General features: G+C 40.7%; 1 protein-coding gene across 2 annotated transcripts in view; it reads right to left on the bottom strand.

Moving 5' to 3' along the window:
* The window catches only part of pde4d (phosphodiesterase 4D, cAMP-specific), a 76,974-nt gene that overhangs the window by 38,122 nt on the left and 24,926 nt on the right, over positions 1 to 13,926 (bottom strand). Inside the window, exon 1 of one of the 2 annotated variants that reach the window (XM_049485606.1) lies at positions 1 to 167. This exon is cut by the window's left edge and continues 125 nt beyond it. The exons of the other annotated variant lie outside the window; for it this stretch is intronic. The gene's annotated coding sequence lies outside the window, so the exon portion shown is untranslated. Of the gene's footprint in view, positions 168 to 13,926 lie in introns of those variants that run through there. 2 annotated transcript variants of the gene reach the window in all.

Below are 13,926 nucleotides of genomic sequence, written 5' to 3'. Positions count from 1 at the left end.
CACCAACCCAGCCGAGGACACACACACACACACACACACACACACACACTCGCCAACAACACACACACTCCAACCTCACACTCACTGACCACTGACTGATACCAGCTCACACACTCTCATACAGCTCCACCTCCCACCCAGCAGCTCCACCCACTCCCACAGGATGAGAGAGAGAGAGAGAGAGAGACAGAGAGACAGAGAGACAGAGAGAGAGAGAGAGAGTTAGTATTGCTGTATTAGTCAGTATTGGTCTGTATTAGTCAGTACTGCTCTGAATTGGTCAGTACTGCTCTGTATTTGTCTGTACTGCTCTGTATTGTCAGTACTGCCCTGTATTGGTCAGTACCGCTCTGTATTGGTCAGTACCGCTCTGTATTGGTCAGTACCGCTCTGTATTGGTCAGTACCGCTCTGTATTGGTCAGTACTGTATTTTATGTGGAGTGTGTTGCAGTAATCAGCTGCGTGACGTTGATGGAGAAAATTATAAATCCAGTAGACGATCTGCTGGCACTTCAGCTTGGCTCTGAGCCAATGTAGCTTATGAAGCAGCTGATTGGCTTTTACTCAATAATACTCACAGTTCTGCATTCTGGATGGTGATGGATTGCCCTGCACCAGTCTACCTGCCCAGTGCTCTGATCACGAGGATGATAAAGGATCAGGACCGGGAAGTTCTCCACCCTCAGTATTTCCACATAATCTCTCCTACATCTGATATTAAACCAAGAGCTGCTGTTCAGAACTCGTAAAGTTACAGAGCGGGGAGTCAGAACTCGTAAAGTAACTAGAGCAGGGAGTCAGAACTCGTAAAGTTACAGAGCAGGGAGTCAGAACTCGTAAAGTTACAGAGCAGGGAGTCAGAACTCGTAAAGTTACAGAGCAGGGAGTCAGAACTCGTAAAGTTACAGAGCAGGGAGTCAGAACTCGTAAAGTTACTAGAGCAGGGAGTCAGAACTCGTAAAGTTACAGAGCAGGAAGTCAGAACTCGTAATTCGTAATACACACAGACACCCACACAGAAAAAAACAGCAGCACCTTATATCCACCAGAGGGCAGCAGATCAGCACTGTGACTGGTGGCATCGTTTACTGATGCAGATTATCACTCACTCACGTATCGCCAACCGCTTTATCTGGTAAGGGGGGGAGGGTTGTTGGGGGGGGCTGAAGCCTATCCCAGACGGAACATGAACGGAAACGGGAACAGGAACGGGAACAGGAATGGGAACAGGAACGAGAACGGGAACAGGAACATGAACGGGTATCAGTAAACCCCATCCATCACCACCGGGGGGCGCTAATATTACAGCTCCAGCCAGAGACCAGGATCCACATCTGACATCTGCCATATATAAACACTGCTCCTCCTCGCTACTCCTCCTCTCTGCTCCTCCTCTCTACTCCTCTTCTCTACTCCTCCTCTCTGCTCCTCCTCTCTACTCCTCTTCTCTACTCCTCCTCTCTGCTCCTCCTCTCTACTCCTCTTCTCTACTCCTCCTCTCTGCTCCTCCTCTCTACTCCTCTTCTCTACTCCTCTTCTCTGCTCCTCCTCTCTGCTCCTCCTCTCTGCTCCTCCTCTCTACTCCTCTTCTCTACTCCTCCTCTCTGCTCCTCCTCTCTACTCCTCTTCTCTACTCCTCCTCTCTGCTCCTCCTCTCTACTCCTCTTCTCTACTCCTCCTCACTGCTCCTCCTCTTTACTCCTCCTCTCTGCTCCTTCTCTCTACCCCTCCTCGCTGCTCCTCACTGCACTTCCTCTTTATTCCTCCTCTCTACTCCTCCTCACTGCTCCTCCTCTCAACCCCTCCTCACTGCTCCTCCTCTCAACCCCTCCTCACTGCTCCTCCTCTCAACCCCTCCTCACTGCACTTCCTCTTTACTCCTCCTCTCTACTCCTCCTCATTGCTCCTCCTCACTGCTCCTCCTCTCTATTCCTCTTCTCTGCTTCTCCTCTTTACTCCTTTTACTGCTCCTCCTCTCTACTCTGTTCATCCTTGTTTATCTTTGATAAACACAGTTGAGGAATTCCATACAAAAAATGAAACATTGGGCAGAGACCCGTTTCAGACCCGGTTCTGCTGTCTGATGTAACAGAACTGCAACTGGGTCAGACAGGAAGTTCCTCTGATAGCGGGAGATCAGATCAGACACTGCTGCTGAAATAAAATTTATAGACAGGGACGTACGGATTACACCGCCGGGACCACCGGGACAACCGGGACCACCAGACACCCCGCAGCCAGACGGCCCATTTTCCACCGGCAACCCACCATTAATCCTCAGACAAAATATTAAAATAATAAAATAAAATAAAAATAATATTGAGTGTTTAAATTCAGATTTTCAGTAAAACGTGTGACTGGAGACGTTTAACTTAACCTGATTATGCCAATCAGCTTCACATTACATTACATCTCTACCAATCGGCTTTAAATTACATTACATCTCTACCAATCAGGAGACTTACATTAGGCTAAAAATCCACTAGTGGGCACAGTGTCTTCTAGTTGCAAATACTCACCTCACAACCTCAAATACTCACCTCAGAACCTCAAATACTCACCTCACAACCTCAAATCCTCACAACCTCAAATACTCACCTCACAACCTCAAATACTCACCTCAGAACCTCAAATACTCACCTCACAACCTCAAATACTCACAACCCCAAATACTCACCTCACAACCTCAAATACTCACCTCACAACCTCAAATACTCACCTCAGAACCTCAAATACTCACCTCAGAACCTCAAATACTCACAACCTCAAATACACACAACCTCAAATACTTACCCAACAACCTCAAATACTCTCAACCTCAAATACTCTCAACCTCAAATACTCACCTCACAACCTCAAATACTCACATCACAACCTCAAATAATCATAACCTTAAATACTCTCAACCTCAAATACTCGCAACCTCAAATACTCATAACCTCAAATACTCACAACCTCGAATACTCACCTCACAACCTCAAATACTCACAACCTCAAATACTCACCTCACAACCTCAAATACTCACAATCTCAAATACTCACCTCACAACCTCAAATACTCACAACCTCAAATACTCACCTCAGAACCTCAAATACTCACAACCTCAAATACTCACAACCTCAAATACTTTCAACCTCAAATACTCACAACCCCAAATACTCACCTCACAACCTCAAATACTCACCTCACAACCTCAAATACTCACCTCAGAACCTCAAATACTCACAACCTCAAATACACACAACCTCAAATACTTACCCAACAACCTCAAATACTCTCAACCTCAAATACTTTCAACCTCAAATACTCACCTCACAACCTCAAATACTCACAACCTCAAATACTCACATCACAACCTCAAATAATCATAACCTTAAATACTCTCAACCTCAAATACTCACAACCTCAAATACTCACAACCTCAAATACTCACAACCTCGAATACTCACCTCACAACCTCAAATACTCACAACCTCAAATACTCACCTCACAACCTCAAATACTCACAATCTCAAATACTCACCTCACAACCTCAAATACTCACAACCTCAAATACTCACCTCAGAACCTCAAATACTCACAACCTCAAATACTCACAACCTGAAATACTTTCAACCTCATATACTCACAACCTCAAATACTCTCAACCTCAAATACTCTCAACCTCAAATACTCACAACCTCAAATACTCTCAACCTCAAATACTCACAACCTCAAATACTATCAACCTCAAATACTCACCTCACAACCTCAAATACTCACAACCTCAAATACTCACCTCACAACCTCAAATACTCACAACCTCAAATACTATCAACCTCAAATACTTTCAACCTCAAATACTCACAACCTCAAATACTCACAACCTCAAATACTCTCAACCTCAAATACTCACAACCTCAAATACTATCAACCTCAAATACTATCAACCTCAAATACTCACCTCACAACCTCAAATAATCACAACCTCAAATACTCACAACCTCAAATACTCACCTCACAACCTCAAATACTCTCAACCTCAAATACTCACCTCACAACCTCAAATACTTTCAACCTCAAATACTCACAACCTCAAATACTCACAACCTCAAATACTCACCTCACAACCTCAAATACTCACAACCTCAAATACTATCAACCTCAAATACTCACCTCACAACCTCAAATACTTTTAACCTTAAATACTCACAACCTCAAATACTCTCAACCTCAAATACTCACCTCACAAGCTCAAATACTCTCAACCTCAAATACTCACCTCACAACTTCAAATACTCTCAACCTCAAATACTCACCTCACAAGCTCAAATACTCTCAACCTCAAATACTCACCTCACAACTTCAAATACTTTCAACCTCAAATACTCACAACCTCAAATACTCTCAACCTCAAATACTCACCTCACAACCTCAAATACTCACAACCTCAAATACTCACCTCAGAACCTCAAATACTCACAACCTCAAATACTCTCAACCTCAAATACTTTCAACCTCATATACTCACAACCTCAAATACTCTCAACCTCAAATACTCACAACCTCAAATACTCTCAACCTCAAATACTCTCAACCTCAAATACTCACAACCTCAAATACTCTCAACCTCAAATACTCACAACCTCAAATACTATCAACCTCAAATACTCACCTCACAACCTCAAATACTCACAACCTCAAATACTCACCTCACAACCTCAAATACTTTCAACCTCAAATACTTTCAACCTCAAATACTCACAACCTCAAATACTCACAACCTCAAATACTCTCAACCTCAAATACTCACAACCTCAAATACTATCAACCTCAAATACTATCAACCTCAAATACTCACCTCACAACCTCAAATACTCACAACCTCGAATACTCACCTCACAACCTCAAATACTCACAACCTCAAATACTCACCTCACAACCTCAAATACAATCTCAAATACTCACCTCACAACCTCAAATACTCACAACCTCAAATACTCACCTCAGAACCTCAAATACTCACAACCTCAAATACTCACAACCTCAAATACTTTCAACCTCATATACTCACAACCTCAAATACTCTCAACCTCAAATACTCTCAACCTCAAATACTCACAACCTCAAATACTCTCAACCTCAAATACTCACAACCTCAAATACTATCAACCTCAAATACTCACCTCACAACCTCAAATACTCACAACCTCAAATACTCACCTCACAACCTCAAATACTCACAACCTCAAATACTTTCAACCTCAAATACTCTCAACCTCAAATACTCACCTCACAAGCTCAAATACTCTCAACCTCAAATACTCACCTCACAACTTCAAATACTCTCAACCTCAAATACTCACCTCACAAGCTCAAATACTCTCAACCTCAAATACTCACCTCACAACTTCAAATACTTTCAACCTCAAATACTCACAACCTCAAATACTCTCAACCTCAAATACTCACCTCACAACCTCAAATACTCACAACCTCAAATACTCACCTCAGAACCTCAAATACTCACAACCTCAAATACTCAAAACCTCAAATACTTTCAACCTCATATACTCACAACCTCAAATACTCTCAACCTCAAATACTCACAACCTCAAATACTCTCAACCTCAAATACTCTCAACCTCAAATACTCACAACCTCAAATACTCTCAACCTCAAATACTCTCAACCTCAAATACTCACAACCTCAAATACTCTCAACCTCAAATACTCACAACCTCAAATACTCTCAACCTCAAATACTCTCAACCTCAAATACTCACAACCTCAAATACTCACAACCCCAAATACTCACCTCACAACCTCAAATACTCACCTCACAACCTCAAATACTCACCTCAGAACCTCAAATACTCACCTCAGAACCTCAAATACTCACAACCTCAAATACACACAACCTCAAATACTTACCCAACAACCTCAAATACTCTCAACCTCAAATACTCTCAACCTCAAATACTCACCTCACAACCTCAAATACTCACATCACAACCTCAAATAATCATAACCTTAAATACTCTCAAACTCAAATACTCACAACCTCAAATACTCACAACCTCAAATACTCACAACCTCGAATACTCACCTCACAACCTCAAATACTCACAACCTCAAATACTCACCTCACAACCTCAAATACTCACAATCTCAAATACTCACCTCACAACCTCAAATACTCACAACCTCAAATACTCACCTCAGAACCTCAAATACTCACAACCTCAAATACTCACAACCTCAAATACTTTCAACCTCAAATACTCACAACCTCAAATACTCACAACCTCAAATACTTTCAACCTCAAATACTCACAACCCCAAATACTCACCTCACAACCTCAAATACTCACCTCACAACCTCAAATACTCACCTCAGAACCTCAAATACTCACCTCAGAACCTCAAATACTCACAACCTCAAATACACACAACCTCAAATACTTACCCAACAACCTCAAATACTCTCAACCTCAAATACTTTCAACCTCAAATACTCACCTCACAACCTCAAATACTCACAACCTCAAATACTCACATCACAACCTCAAATAATCATAACCTTAAATACTCTCAACCTCAAATACTCACAACCTCAAATAATCACAACCTCAAATACTCACAACCTCGAATACTCACCTCACAACCTCAAATACTCACAACCTCAAATACTCACCTCACAACCTCAAATACTCACAATCTCAAATACTCACCTCACAACCTCAAATACTCACAACCTCAAATACTCACCTCAGAACCTAAAATACTCACAACCTCAAATACTCACAACCTCAAATACTTTCAACCTCATATACTCACAACCTCAAATACTCTCAACCTCAAATACTCTCAAACTCAAATACTCACAACCCCAAATACTCTCAACCTCAAATACTCACAACCTCAAATACTATCAACCTCAAATACTCACCTCACAACCTCAAATACTCACAACCTCAAATACTCACAACCTCAAATACTCTCAACCTCAAATACTCACAACCTCAAATACTATCAACCTCAAATACTATCAACCTCAAATACTCACCTCACAACCTCAAATACTCACAACCTCAAATACTCACAACCTCAAATACTCACCTCACAACCTCAAATACTCTCAACCTCAAATACTCACCTCACAACCTCAAATACTTTCAACCTCAAATACTCACAACCTCAAATACTCACAACCTCAAATACTCACCTCACAACCTCAAATACTCACAACCTCAAATACTATCAACCTCAAATACTCACCTCACAACCTCAAATACTTTTAACCTTAAATACTCACAACCTCAAATACTCTCAACCTCAAATACTCACCTCACAAGCTCAAATACTCTCAACCTCAAATACTCACCTCACAACTTCAAATACTCTCAACCTCAAATACTCACCTCACAAGCTCAAATACTCTCAACCTCAAATACTCACCTCACAACTTCAAATACTTTCAACCTCAAATACTCACAACCTCAAATACTCTCAACCTCAAATACTCACCTCACAACCTCAAATACTCACAACCTCAAATACTCACCTCAGAACCTCAAATACTCACAACCTCAAATACTCACAACCTCAAATACTTTCAACCTCATATACTCACAACCTCAAATACTCTCAACCTCAAATACTCACAACCTCAAATACTCTCAACCTCAAATACTCTCAACCTCAAATACTCACAACCTCAAATACTATCAACCTCAAATACTCACCTCACAACCTCAAATACTCACAACCTCAAATACTCACCTCACAACCTCAAATACTTTCAACCTCAAATACTTTCAACCTCAAATACTCACAACCTCAAATACTCACAACCTCAAATACTCTCAACCTCAAATACTCACAACCTCAAATACTATCAACCTCAAATACTATCAACCTCAAATACTCACCTCACAACTTCAAATACTCTCAACCTCAAATACTCACAACCTCAAATACTATCAACCTCAAATACTCACCTCACAACCTCAAATACTCACAACCTCAAATACTCACCTCACAACCTCAAATACTCACAACCTCAAATACTTTCAACCTCAAATACTTTCAACCTCAAATACTCACAACCTCAAATACTCACAACCTCAAATACTCTCAACCTCAAATACTCACAACCTCAAATACTATCAACCTCAAATACTATCAACCTCAAATACTCACCTCACAACCTCAAATACTCACAACCTCAAATACTCACAACCTCAAATACTCACCTCACAACCTCAAATACTCTCAACCTCAAATACTCACCTCACAACCTCAAATACTTTCAACCTCAAATACTAACAACCTCAAATACTCACAACCTCAAATACTCACCTCACAACCTCAAATACTCACAACCTCAAATACTATCAACCTCAAATACTCACCTCACAACCTCAAATACTTTTAACCTTAAATACTCACAACCTCAAATACTCTCAACCTCAAATACTCACCTCACAAGCTCAAATACTCTCAACCTCAAATACTCACCTCACAACTTCAAATACTCTCAACCTCAAATACTCACCTCACAAGCTCAAATACTCTCAACCTCAAATACTCACCTCACAACTTCAAATACTTTCAACCTCAAATACTCACAACCTCAAATACTCTCAACCTCAAATACTCACCTCACAACCTCAAATACTCACAACCTCAAATACTCACCTCAGAACCTCAAATACTCACAACCTCAAATACTCACAACCTCAAATACTTTCAACCTCATATACTCACAACCTCAAATACTCTCAACCTCAAATACTCACAACCTCAAATACTCTCAACCTCAAATACTCTCAACCTCAAATACTCACAACCTCAAATACTCTCAACCTCAAATACTCTCAACCTCAAATACTCACAACCTCAAATACTCTCAACCTCACATACTCACCTCACAACCTCAAATACTCACAACCTCAAATACTCACCTCACAACCTCAAATACTTTCAACCTCAAATACTTTCAACCTTAAATACTCACAACCTCAAATACTCTCAACCTCAAATACTCACAACCTCAAATACTATCAACCTCAAATACTATCAACCTCAAATACTCACCTCACAACCTCAAATACTCACAACCTCAAATACTCACAACCTCAAATACTCACCTCACAACCTCAAATACTTTCAACCTCAAATACTCACAACCTCAAATACTCACAACCTCAAATACTCACCTCACAACCTCAAATACTCACAACCTCAAATACTCTCAACCTCAAATACTCACCTCACAACCTCAAATACTTTCAACCTCAAATACTCACAACCTCAAATACTCACAACCTCAAATACTCAGCTCAGAACCTCAAATGCTTTCAACCTCAAATACTTACCTCACAACTTCAAATACTCTCAACCTCAAATACTCACCTCACAAGCTCAAATACTCTCAACCTCAAATACTCACCTCACAACTTCAAATACTTTCAACCTCAAATACTCACAACCTCAAATACTCTCAACCTCAAATACTCACCTCACAACCTCAAATACTCACAACCTCAAATACTCACCTCACAACCTCAAATACTCACAACCTCAAATACTCACAACCTCAAATACTCACAACCTTAAATATTCACAACCTCAAATACTCACAACCTCAAATACTCACCTCACAACCTCAAATACTCACAACCTTAAATACTCTCAACCTCAAATACTCACAACCTCAAATACTCACCTCAAATATTCACAACCTCAAATACTCACAACCTCAAATACTCACCTAACAACCTCAAATACTCACAACCTTAAATATTCTCAACCTCAAATACTCACAACCTCAAATACTCACCTCACAACTTCAAATACTCTCAACCTCAAATACTCACCTCACAAGCTCAAATACTCTCAACCTCAAATACTCACCTCACAACCTCAAATACTCACAACCTCAAATACTCTCAACCTCAAATACTCACCTCACAACCTCAAATACTCTCAACCTCAAATACTCACCTCACAACTTCAAATACTCTCAACCTCAAATACTGACCTCACAAGCTCAAATACTCTAAACCTCAAATACTCACCTCACAACTTCAAATACTTTCAACCTCAAATACTCACAACCTCAAATACTCTCAACCTCAAATACTCACCTCACAACCTCAAATACTCTCAACCTCAAATACTCACCTCACAACCTCAAATACTCACAACCTCAAATACTCACAACCTCAAATACTCACAACCTTAAATATTCACAACCTCAAATACTCACAACCTCAAATACTCACCTCACAACCTCAAATACTCACACCCTTAAATACTCTCAACCTCAAATACTCACAACCTCAAATACTCACCTCACATATTCACAACCTCAAATACTCACAACCTCAAATACTCACAACCTCAAATACTCACCTCACAACCTCAAATACTCACAACCTTAAATACTCTCAACCTCAAATACTCACAACCTCAAATACTCACAACCTCATATACTTTCAACCTCATATACTCACAACCTCAAATACTCTCAACCTAAAATACTCACAACCTCAAATACTCACAACCTCAAATACTATCAACCTCAAATACTATCAACCTCACAACCTCAAATACTTTTAACCTCAAATACTCACAACCTCAAATACTCACCTCACAACCTCAAATACTCTCAACCTCAAATACTATCAACCTCACAACCTCAAATACTTTCAACCTCAAATACTCACAACCTCAAATACTCACAACCTCAAATACTCACTTCACAACCTCAAATACTCACAACCTCAAATACTATCAACCTCAAATACTCACCTCACAACCTCAAATACTTTTAACCTCTAATACTCACAACCTCAAATACTCTCAACCTCAAATACTCACCTCACAACCTCAAATACTCTCAACCTCAAATACTCACCTCACAACTTCAAATACTCTCAACCTCAAATACTCACCTCACAAGCTCAAATACTCTCAACCTCAAATACTCACCTCACAACTTCAAATACTTTCAACCTCAAATACTCACAACCTCAAATACTCTCAACCTCAAATACTCACCTCACAACCTCAAATGCTCACAACCTCAAATACTCACCTCACAACCTCAAATACTCACAACCTCAAATACTCACAACCTTAAATATTCACAACCTCAAATACTCACAACCTCAAATACTCACCTCACAACCTCAAATACTCTCAACCTCAAATACTATCAACCTCACAACCTCAAATACTTTCAACCTCAAATACTCACAACCTCAAATACTCACAACCTCAAATACTCACTTCACAACCTCAAATACTCACAACCTCAAATACTATCAACCTCAAATACTCACCTCACAACCTCAAATACTTTTAACCTCAAATACTCACAACCTCAAATACTCTCAACCTCAAATACTCACCTCACAACCTCAAATACTCTCAACCTCAAATACTCACCTCACAACCTCAAATGCTCACAACCTCAAATACTCACCTCACAACCTCAAATACTCACAACCTCAAATACTCACAACCTTAAATATTCACAACCTCAAATACTCACAACCTCAAATACTCACCTCACAACCTCAAATACTCACAACCTTAAATACTCTCAACCTCAAATACTCACAACCTCAAATACTCACCTCACATATTCACAACCTCAAATACTCACAACCTCAAATACTCACAACCTCAAATACTCACCTCACAACCTCAAATACTCACAACCTCAAATACTCACCTCACAACCTCAAATACTCACAACCTTAAATACTCACAACCTCAAATATTCACAACCTCAAATACTCACAACCTCAAATACTCACAACCTCAAATACTCACCTCACAACCTCAAATACTCACAACCTTAAATACTCACAACCTTAAATACTCACAACCTCAAATATTCACAACCTCAAATACTCACAACCTCAAATATTCACAACCTCAAATACTCACAACCTCAAATACTCACCTCACAACCTCAAATACCCACAACCTTAAATACTCACAACCTCAAATACTCACAACCTCAAATACTCACCTCACAACCTCGAATATTCACAACCTCAAATACTCACAACCTCAAATATTCACAACCTCAGATACTCACCTCACAACCTCAAATACTCACCTCACATCCTCAAATACTCACAACCTCAAATACTCACCTCACATCCTCAAATACTCACAACCTCAAATACTCTCAACCTCAAATACTCACCTCACAACCTCAAATACTCACAACCTCAAATACTCACCTCACAACCTCAAATACTCTCAACCTCAAATACTCACCTCACAACCTCAAATACTCACCTCACAACCTCAAATACTCACCTCACAACCTCAAATACTCTCAACCTCAGAGTAAGATAAATCAAGAGATAAAACTGTAAAAAGTCAGGATTAGTAAAGTAACAGTCGTCATGTTCAGCAAATTATATTCAGACTCGTAATTGGCAAGCCGTCGCCATGGTTCCCGGAGGAATGAATTCAGAGGCGAATATTAACAAACGGCTCCAACAATAAAACCAGAATAACAATCCGATCAAACACTTTCAGTGAGAGAGGGAGAGGAAGAAAGAGGGAGAGAGAGAGACAGAGAGAGAGAAAGAAAGAGAGAGAGAGGGGGAAAGAGAGGGAGAGAAAGAAAGGGAAAGAGAGAGAGAGAGGTGGAGAATGAGAGCATTTTTAGATTTTTAAAGAAGATAAAAGGGAATTAAACAACATTTGAAGCACATGGCAGCTACTAAGCAGCAAAAAACTAAATGAAAGTTGTTTTAATATTAAGGGCACATATTTTATCATTCTAAATAAAAGTGTCATTTATAACTTTTGCATTGTTTGATGAATCAGTTATTACAAATCAATATATCCTCTATCATTTTTGGTCCAGAATGTAACTCAGGATTTCCTGCAGGTGTGAAAAACACAGTGCTAGTAGCACATGGCTAAGCTAACAGGATTACAGTGATGTCATCACAGCATCAGCAGGGAGAGCCCAATGACCTCAGCAGCAGCCTGAGGGGGCGGGGCTTCTCCTCCAGGGCCAGGAAGAGAACTGAAACCTGGGATTACAAAACCTCTTATCTCCATCTGATTATCTCACAAGTGTGTGCTTGTGTGTGTGTGTATGTGTGTGTGTGTGTGTGTGTGAGTGTGTGAGGTGGAGAGAGAGAGAGAGAGTAACACACACTGATTGGATAAGTAACTTTAATCTGATTACTGGATTGGAAAGAGTAACGCGTTACATCACTGCTCACTACAGAGTGAATCTGTACAGAGTGCCAGTGCTTAGAGAGAAACGTGCACTCAGGAACCAATCAGAACTTATTATTAATGTACTCTATTCTGCTAACCCACAGCATTCACTACAATCTCTACCAGCTCACACTGATTACTGCCCATTTCAGAGTGACCCATACAACTCAGACCACTCAACCCAGACCAGTCAAACAAAACCACTTAACCCAGACCACTCAACCCAGACCACTTAACCCAGACCAGTCAAACAAAACCACTCAGCCCAGACCACTCAAACAAAACCACTCAGCCCAGACCATTCAACCCAGACCACTTAACCCAGACCACTCAACTCAACTCCACTCAACTCAGACAACTCAACCAAAACCACTCAACCAAGACCACTCAACCCAGAAAACTCACATCCACAACCACCCCCCCACATCCACATCCACCCCCACATCCACCCCCCCCACATCTACATCCACCCCCACATCCACCCCCCCGCCACATTCAAACCCACCCCCACATCCATAGCCACCCCCCTCCACATCCACCCCCACATCCACCCCCCCCACCACATTCAAACCCACCCCCACATCCATAGCCACCCCCCTCCACATCCACACCCTCCACCCGCCCCCCCCTATCCACCCCAACATCCACTTTCTGCACTGAAGAAAATCAGTGG

The sequence above is a fragment of the Astyanax mexicanus genome, chromosome 12, assembly GCF_023375975.1.
Source record: "Astyanax mexicanus isolate ESR-SI-001 chromosome 12, AstMex3_surface, whole genome shotgun sequence".
NCBI lineage: Eukaryota > Metazoa > Chordata > Actinopteri > Characiformes > Acestrorhamphidae > Astyanax > Astyanax mexicanus.
Note: the sequence above shows the minus strand (reverse complement) of the source record. Positions and strands in the feature narration are given on the sequence as shown.